Raw genomic sequence first — 10,210 nt, 5'->3', positions numbered from 1 at the left:
ATTTTCATTTTCTCAAAGAAAAATAAACTAATTTCTCTTGGAAAAATAAAAATATCATAAGAAAAAGTGGCTTCCAAACTAGCACTAAGAGAGGAGAAATTCTTGCTGTTTTATTTATCCCCAACCGCCTCCTTCATGTTCTTTTCTGAGCACGGGAGAACTCCTTCACGCTCACTTTCTCTTCTTTATCCTCTCGTGTGTCTAGAACAAAAAAATCTCACTGTCCTTGCTCATGCAAAAAACTTCTCACGTCTTCTTTTAGTAGCTACCTTCTTATCCAAACACATACACTCTAGATATCTCGTCACACGACGTCCCTCTCCCTGCCTGCGCTCAGCGTCCCAGCTCCATCACGCACGCCATGGCGTCATCGGCCTCCAGCTCTTGTCTCTGCTCTCATCTCCTTCCTGCTAGGCCACGCCATCTCCTCCATGTTGCACGTCCTCACCTCCCTCCCTGGACGCCGCCCTGCACTGCAGCTCGCTGGTGTTCCTCCTCAAGCACTGCTCTTCGTCGTGGCCGTCAGCTGATGCCGCGGCACCGTCGCACCCTGGTCTTGCTCGGCCTTCCCAGCAATCCAGCATCGCTGCGCTCGCCTTTGCGCACGCTTCAGCGTCATCGCAGTGCAACACAGCCATGGTCGCGCGCCCCTGCTCAGTCTCCAGCTCGCGTCGTCGACATAGCTTCGCCGCTGTAGCAGCTCGATTGGTTGTCCCTGATCTTCCCTTCGCGTCGACGCTCCTTCGTCGTCGGCCACGCTCACCGAAGCTCGCTAGCTTCGGTCGTCGTCTCTGCTCTACCAGGCCGCACTCAACCTTGGCACGCACGTTCCTCGTTCCGGCCCTGCAGCTCACTCACGCCATCCCTAGCTGCGTTGCACTGAGGCATGTGCGCCAACCGTCATCCCTACTTCCCTCGCCATGACTGCCACAGCCAGCCCTACGTCGACTCGCAGATCACCCGTGGCCTGATCCTCTATCTATGTGTACGTGTATGTTAGATTTCAAGGGGGAAAATCTGAGGAGGTGGGTGGAGAAGGAAGCGAAGCAGCCGCACAATGCTTGTCAGATGTTTGACAACAAGCCCGGCCCGGACCAGGATTCATGGACGTTCTCGTGCGTATTGAGTCGCGTTTGATACCGGTGAGCTGATACGCAACTTTTGCTATGGATTGGATGGATAGATTAATGGATATATTAATTACGTCGATCCTCTTGGGGTAGCATATGTGTGTCTTGGTTGTAGGTATAATATTTATTGGAATGCTCGAGTCGCTTGCAGCGATTTGGTTGATGTCGTGTGGTGAATCGCCAGTTTGAGATATAGGTTATGGGAAGAGAGTTTTAGTGGGTATATTTATCGAGCATGTTTAAACTGGTTCTATGTTTTCAGTGTGTTATGTCGGTGGTCCGTAGGATAAGTTTAGTGTTTTAAGCAATTATCGATAAGTATATCGATGTTAATTGTATTCAGTGTGTTTGTACGATGGAGTCGATGTCCTCCGCTAGTAGTTAGTATAATCTAAGTTTGTGATCGGTAAATGTCGTAGTTGGATATTGATCAATTAGATTAATAGCTATGAATAAATGTTTATCTTAATCTTGTTTACTGTTGTCCAAATTAATTGGAGTCGAACAACATCGTTTGGTCCGCTTCAGTTGCAATCTAAAAACTACTTAGTGGACATTGTTTTTAGTGTTTTAAATCTTTAGGATTTATGTGATTTACAAAGTTTATTAATATGCCTCTATCCTTATTATGAATTGTTGGTATTCAAAAATAGCGAATCAAAGTTTGGCGAGTCGTTTGACATTGGGTGCTAGCTAAGGTTGATACAGGACTTGTGCTTAGTTTATTATCGCTTGCTGTTCGAATTGGATTCAACTAAGTTAGTGTTATTCCAGGCAAGCCCCGATGCATTTGCCCCTTCCTTGTATTTTTTAAATGACTTTTATACACTTTAAGTTTAGTGAAATATGAATTAAGTTTATAGGAGTTGCTTGGAAACTATGTGATGCATTGACTATCTTAATATCCATTCCTTTATAGATACTTATTTGTAATTATCAAATATTGTTTACAAAATTGCTTAGCCCTGCCTAGAAGTAAATCTTGTAGATAGAACTTATCCTTGCAATAATGCCTAGCTCAGGGTTTATCCTGAGGAAGGATGGCTCTACCTACAAGAATATTTTCACCAGAATCATGAGAAGATCTAATACAAATTTCCTTGTGATGTTTTAATCATCCTAAGGTACATAAATAAGTCATTAGGATGAAAATACTTAAATCAAGACTTTGGCTAGGAACATGTGATGTTCTGCCCAGGTTGATTAAATATTATAGCGAACGTAGGCTTGATGATCGAGGACTATATTAACTAGCCACATGCCCTGGTATTGGACAGGGTAAGCCTAATCTCAGCTTGACCAATACCAGAAAGGCTACCACACAATGGGAGTGGAGAGATGGCGAGAATAGCGTGTACCCTCTATGGCAAGAGGCTGGACGGTGGAGTAACTGTGCTTTCGGTTGGCGTGAACCCGGTTTGGTCCTGAGATAGCAAGGGGCGGGTTGGCATATGCAAGGGTTAAGTGCTACATATGTCGCGTGGTTAGGGATCCCCAACTAGGTAAATCGATTCGAATCGCTGTTATATTCTCGGATAATGGAGACCTAATCACTAACCTGCAATCTAAGTCATGGATGGAATCACAATGAGTAAAAATAATGTTGTATTGATTAATGTGATCATGAAATTATACTAGATGCGAACAAGGTCAAATAATACTTAATTCGACATTAAAATGTTGAAAGTAAGGATCCATTGTTAGATGCTTATTTCTGCAAATGAGTAAGCTTGATTCTTGCTAAAGCCTTACCTTGATTCCCAAATCTAGCATATTCTTGAGAGTCTTTTTCCTTAGTCATGTAAGACTTGCAAAAGTACACTTCGTACTTAGGGTTTTTGAACCTATGTTGTTGCAGGTACTAGATTTGTGCTATTGTTGATGGTGCTAAGTGCCGGTGGGCTCGGACTTCTTATAGGTCTAAGTAGCTCTTCTATATTTCTTATTGAGGATTGTCTCTGAGCTACATATATTTCAAACTTACAAATATTTTATAACATTTCAAAGTATATTTCTTTGACTCAATTTTGTAATCACTTTGATAAATATAACGTAAACTTGTTGTAACTTGTAACATGTTGTAATAAAGAATTTTCGCTACAAATGTGGGGGTGTGATTTGTGTTTACTTAATCTTGCGAATCCTGGTTATAAGTGGTTTATCTAGGGTCCTTGAGACACTCGGATGGATTTTATTAAGTTATCCGGTGCATATGCATAGCTGTCTGAGGTCTTTGAAACGAGGACATATGCATGTAGGACCAATAACTTGGGAGGTTCTGCCATAGCTGGTATCGAAGCAGGATTAAGTATAATACCGTCACATACGTATTTTCAAAATAAAGTTTTGGTTTTGAAAAAATTATTTTCAACTAAACACATTGTTTGGTTTTGAAAAGAAAATTATAGATTTGAAAAACTATAATACTAGCGAAATACTCTGTTAAGCCCTAAATTAAGGACTGTCATAGTGTCATGTGGCTTAGTTCAAAACACTAACCCACAACCTGGGGGAATTATTGTTTCTATTGTATTATTGTGATTATATTGTTGATGTAATTGTTGTTGTTTTTTTGCATTTCTTCTATATTTTTTTCCTCTGAAATTGCTTATTTTTGGCGGTCAAATGGCTGCCGCCGAAAATAACCCAGCTTATTTTCGGCGGCCAGAGCTCGGGTCGCCGAAAATAGTTATTTTCGGTGGTCTATGAGTCGAGCGCCGAAAATAGATTATTTTCGGCTGCCAGAACTCGGCCGACGAAAATTATTGTTTATTTTCGGCTAATTTTTTTAGCGGCCAGAAGCCGCCGAAAATAGGCCTAAAGACGCCGAAGATAATTTATTTTCGGCATTAGAGGCCCTATTTTCAGCGATCTCTCGCCGTCGAAAATAAATGTAGCTCCTCTAATGTGAGCAGACTTCGCCACAAGACACCTCCTCATTAAATAATTTAAAAAGCCATTTACTTAATGAGCATTTGTTTTTGGTTTCACGCATTACGATAAAAAGCCATTAGGTATGATATTGCACGCATCTGTTTTGGGAGCACACACAGTAATTTTATATGGACTGCACAGAATTTTTATACAAATCAGCTCAATTAAAAAAAAAGAAAAGAAACTGTGTAATAATCCAAAACAAGCCTTAGAGCGTAGGAGTGTTTCAGAGGTGTTTCTTCGTAAGTACTTGCTCGCTGCTAGGCAAGAGGCAACAGAGGAGGCAATAATTTTCCCGATATCCCATTCAACGCGGAATCAGGGCGGATTTTGTTAGTTATTAGCTGTCGGGGGATATGTTTGGGTGTATGAACCCAATGCAAGAGATCGCATATGCATTGCATGAATATACTATAGCGTGGCGTGTCCGCTGAGGTGAGCTGTAGGTTATATGCTGCTGCAGTTACGTTGTCTGCTAACCACTCCTACGTGTAGCTCGGTAGCTAACTAAGGGGGTGTTTGGTTACACCCCGCTAAAATTTAGTCCCTGTCCCATCGAATGTTTAAACCTACGTTCCGGGTATTAAATGTAGTCGGATTATAAAACTAATTTGTCAGCCGAAGATTAAAAGACGAGACGAATCTAGTCCAGTTGGTTGGATCTATATTTCATACTCCTATTTAAAAGTCAAACGCTTGATGTGACCCGGGCTAAACTTTAGCAGGAGCAACCAAACACCCCCTAACAGAGAAAGGGGAGGAAGCCTCGTTGCGCGCTCATGCACACGTGCACCACCGTATGTACATACTTGGCTAACGAACTCGGTCAACGCGACGCACGCCTAGCTACTGCGTGCGTTCTACCTAAAATTCAACGTACGTTAGAACCGGGATGGGCGGTTACCGTTAAAAGTTACCTGGACAGATTGCGCGTCCTGCTAGGGTCAAGATTGAGCAGAGCGCGCGTGCATATGCCAATGTTGCATGATGATGCACGCGGTCCACACGCAGCAAAGGCGACATGCATGGTGGCAGAAAATATGCTACTGTCACAATCAATCCATCATGTAACTAACCATCGGTACGTACGTGGCTCCATTAATGATTCAGGTCCGCAAGTTGATGGTGCACGTTATTATTAGTTAATTAAACCCATCTCGCTCGCTCGTCGTGACTATCATGTGGTGCGCAAGCTAGGCATCTGGAATTAATGGAAGCCAGGGGCTCAACTGCAGGGTCTAGCTTGAAGCTGGGGGACACGATCGAGAGTAATTAATTATTGGAGTCGTACGTACAGTACAGAGTAGCTAGTAGCTAGTAGATCGGTGGAATCATGTGCTTGTACAGCGTGTTCTTGTGGCACCAACCGTAGGCTGGGTCCAGCTCCGCTCCGGCTCTTGCGATCGAGTAGGCCCGGCCCGGTTGCCGGTCACAAAGACAGAGCATGTTACGTACGTATACGTCGGTGGGCGGTGGCGTGCGGTCGGACGGAGACAATTAACAGCCGACCGACACGGATCGATGGATGCGGCCGGGTTCGTTCGTTGCCCAAGGAGAGGGAGACCGGAGGCGTCCTGCGCCATTATCTGCCGGGCTGTCTTGCTGCCTTCGATTGGACTACTCGCCGGCCGTCCCGTACGTCGTCATCCTTCACCGCGCGCCAGAGCCGTCGCGTGCGTCTGCTGCATGCGTCTTCACCAGCCGTGGGTTGCGGCAGCGAACGAAGACGTACGGCGTGCACGGTGGTGCAAGTGCAACAACCAGACCGATATTTATACAGGACGATCGGTCTCACGTGCTAGCTACCGGAGTAGCATGTGTTCGCCGAGCCGTCCTCCAGGCATGAGCCTGCCTGACCTTAGGCATCTGCACATGGCTGTAGCGCGCAGCGCGGTAGATCAGGATGAATATGATGGATGGGGCCCTCAAAGCCAAGACCCTAAACAGATGGCTGCCTCAGTGCCTGCTGCCCTTCTCGATTATTGGTAGCGGCATCTCAGTACCTGACTGGACCAGGCAAGTGCGCCGGCAGCCCCTGCATGTGCATACTCTCTTTATCTGACAAAACATTGTTGTTCTCGTTTCCCGAAAAAAATCGAACATTGTTGTTTGGCGCTCTGTTGCGTCTCTCGGATCTTGCACCACTAATTAAACCAGCAACTGACAAACCGGCCAAACAGTTGCAGACTTCAACGCCCGCCCGCCGCTACTACACATAGGACCCAAGAGTCCGCATGCATGCAGGTTTCTTCACCAAAATATCGACGTTTCCTACATCGACTTTTTTTTTCTTGATTGATGTGGATATGAGTAGAGATGGCAACGAGGCCCCGTTCCGGATTCCCTGCAGCGAATTCCTGCATTAGAGGATGAGATGTGAAAATTTTTTCCACCACGGGATGTAACACTACGCCGCTACACGAAGCCGCCAAAAATAGGTCCCTTGCAGCCGAAAATAAGCTATTTTCGGCGGCCGTGTCAGTGACCGCCGAAAATATCGGTGGGCGCTGAAAATGATGTACAGTGTTGTTGTGTAAACGTGAAAAATTCTTACCCTGATGGGTAAATGGGGACGAGAACAGGGATCCCCGTCGAGGATTTATCCCCACGGAGAACAAGGATGGTGAAGAAACGTTCCCCGCAAGCGTTTATGGGGATCCCCACGGAAAAAAATCATCGCGGGAACGGGTATGGAGAGCTATTCCCTAATGGGGAATTCCCCATTGCCATCCCTAGATCTAAGCAAGCAGGTTTCTAGAGAAGCTGCTATAACAAATGACTACACATGGAAGAAAAAAACACATCTATAGCTCATTCTCAACACTTCGCGCCCTTCATTCTTAATCATTAACTAGGTGAGTGCCCGTGCGTTGCAACGGAAACATATAATACCACAATAATTTATGTACAAATATGTGTTATACTGTTCTGAGAAAAATTTAATAATCCATTTGTGATCCTAGCCACATATAAATTTCATTGTTTTAATCTAGCTATTTCACAACTACATTGCAACCATCAATACCAAGCAGACGTAGCAATACATAAATTTTATTATTTTAATCTAATTATTTCACCACTACATTGCAACCATCAGTACCATGTAGACATCTATATACGAACGGGGGCGGGGCATGACCTCGTCCCTGTGTACATCCTCCTTTGCCTCTTAATAGGAGTAGATACTCGGGGTTGTCTCTAGATTTATTTTTAGTGATAATCCAAATGTTCACAAGAATTATCTAAGAAAGAAACAAGTAATGGGTGCTATTGGTCTATCATATGCATAAAGCTTCTTATCTATTTGATTGAGGCAACAAAATATAGTAGACAATCATGCTCTCTATCTCAAAGTGGAAAGTTAAGACATGTCACTGAAAAGGATATGATTATATGAATGGAAGGTATGGCTAATGAGATATTTTGTAGTTTTCAGGGTTAAGAAGACTAATTTAAATATGGTAAATAATTAGTAGAGCACCTACCCAATCTCTCATGTACATCAAGTGGCACAAAGCCATTCAAACTTGCATTCTCTTTCTCCATCTCAACAATACAAGCCAATCTATCATGGGCCTGTCAAGAACATGTTGTCAGTTTAGCTCCATAGCGAAACAACATCATAAAAACTATGACAGCCTCTCACCTCTGAAAGTTTTTGTGTTGCTTCTTGTTTAAATTTGCGATACCTAAACTCTTGCCACAATGTCTGCAGATCGATGGTCCCTAAAACCAGATAACCTTTGGACTAATCTTGGTCCAGCATCAAGGCCTCTTGCTTCATATCAAGGTTCTAATAATCAAAATATTGGTCAATTTTAACAATGTAGAGTTCTTCAACAAGCATTCTCACCTAAAACATAAACTACAACTACCAAGTGAAGACTGTTAAGTTCAAGTACAAAAATAAAGCATATACATAGGACAACCATCACACAGAAGGAAGCAACAATGATGTGGTACCTGGACCAAAAGAAATCAATGCCAACCATGCGGAAACGTCACATGAGGACTTTGCACACTCCCTCCACAAATGATTGTGAACAGGCATATCACCATAACTGTCCACATAGTAAGATGATCAATGTGAGATTTAAAACTTTTGTGGATAAGAGGCTTTGTGATTACTGTAAGATTCAATTACCTATGTGTTGCGACGGCACACAAATTATTCCATAAGACAATCTATGAAAATGAACAACACAATGTTATAATTGACATCAATATCACCTCGGGATCTCGCAAATTACTATATCACTACATTAGCATTACCTTTGCCTTCCTTTCCTTTACAAATAGAAGCATTTCTTCTTCTATAACATGCTGAGATGATCAAAAGGCTACATTTGAAAATAAAAATGTATACATTAATGGATCAAATGTTACTATGAATGCAAGTACTAAACTTTTTGAAACAAAAAAAGAACTCGACAATCAATATTACATAATATCTCTCGATGCGCAAACTAACCTTGTAGATAGCGAGTGATATGGTAGCTAACCAATCCTATAGCATAAAAAGAGGAAACCAGAACCAGAGCATGTGTTCTGGTTAATGTAAAAATGAAAGCAAACTAATACAAGATGGAAGGACACATTAACAAGATAAGAAAAGGAACTAACAGCAAGGTTCCAAAATATTTTTTTAGTTATGAGAAACGAAGGCGCGAAGGGACCAATTGTCCTGTGATCTTTTCTTCCAATAAATTTCCTCATCCTCAAGGATTTTCAGATTTTCGACCGTGAGAGCCATTGGGCCTGTTTGGTTTAGCTTTTTTCTGACCAGCTTTTCTGAGAATCTAGCTGTGGAGAGAATCTGGCTATGTAGAGAATCTGAGTTTCATTAGGATTACTTGCGGAGGAAGATAAAGTTGTCTATGAGGCTCAGGATCTATAAAGTGACGGATTACTACTATTGCGACGAATCAACCGATTATATGTTTATGTTGATTTTGAATGGTTTTTACCGAAATGAATTTTATAGAAGCTGGCTGAAAAGCTGAGTGTTTGGCAGTCCACAGCAGCTTTTGGTGACCAGAAGCTGCGAAAAGCCGAAATAAACAGGGGCATTGTCTCGCATTTTCTCTTCGAGACGTTCCAACTGTGAGAGCCATTTTCAGATTTTCCACCGTGAGAGCCATTTTCCATCGTGATGCTCTTCCAGACGTTCCAATTGTCTAAGATTGCTGAGGATTTGTGCTTTTCTTTTATTTTCTTTTTATCCCCTTTGTTGTTCCAATCCCAACCTTTTAGAAATTGCTTACACAATTTCATTTTTGGATTTTATCCACAGAGGTTTTCGCTCAACATGGTATGCTCCAAATATCAGAAATCTTTTCCTTAAATATGGATGTGTAATCCATCCATTTTCAAATCTGAAAGTATAACGCATTGCACCTGTTTCAGGTTCAGTTAGCAAAATAAGGGGATTGTGATCCGAGAGCTCTCTGGGAATTTTTCTAATTTTAGCAAGGGGAAAATATCCCATTCTTTGTCATTATAACAGAGATTTGGGAACTCAAATGGTCGGATCGGAGGAGTGGGATAGCAAACCTCGCTTTGTATTTATTTATTTCAGTTGATGTGGCTCGACGTCGATGTGGTGTGGGCACCGAGGATGTAGCACGCTGTCGCTGGAAGGTGGCTGCTCCGATGGAACGACATTCAGCTAGTTGCTTCGATGGAGTGAGGGCTCCCATGGTAGGTCGTGGATGGTGCGTGGGCATTCGGTTTTGCCTCCAAAACTGGGTGTGACAAAAGTGGTATCAAAGTCTATGCTGATTCTAGATCATTAGACTAGTTAGAAATGGAAAGTTCAATCTGTTCAAAATATACTTATTTTGTTCTTACAAATTTATTTTATTAGTCTTGTCTATTTAAAATTCAACTAAGGTGACACTTTCTCTTATAGATGGCACATACTATCCAGACCACCCATGTGAACACCAACTATATCCCTCCACCACAGCAGGCTTCGGTCTACCCAGTGGTAGTAGAGGAAGTCCCCGTGGATCTTCACCACCTTCGTATGGAGAATGTAGTGATTTTGGAGGACATCTCAGAGGAGATTCTGGCGACACCCACTCCGTTGTCAGAGTCACAAGCCTTTGCAGTTGGAGCTTCATTTTCAGTACCGCTAGCACCAG

The sequence above is a fragment of the Zea mays genome, chromosome 4, assembly GCF_902167145.1.
Source record: "Zea mays cultivar B73 chromosome 4, Zm-B73-REFERENCE-NAM-5.0, whole genome shotgun sequence".
NCBI lineage: Eukaryota > Viridiplantae > Streptophyta > Magnoliopsida > Poales > Poaceae > Zea > Zea mays.
Note: the sequence above shows the minus strand (reverse complement) of the source record.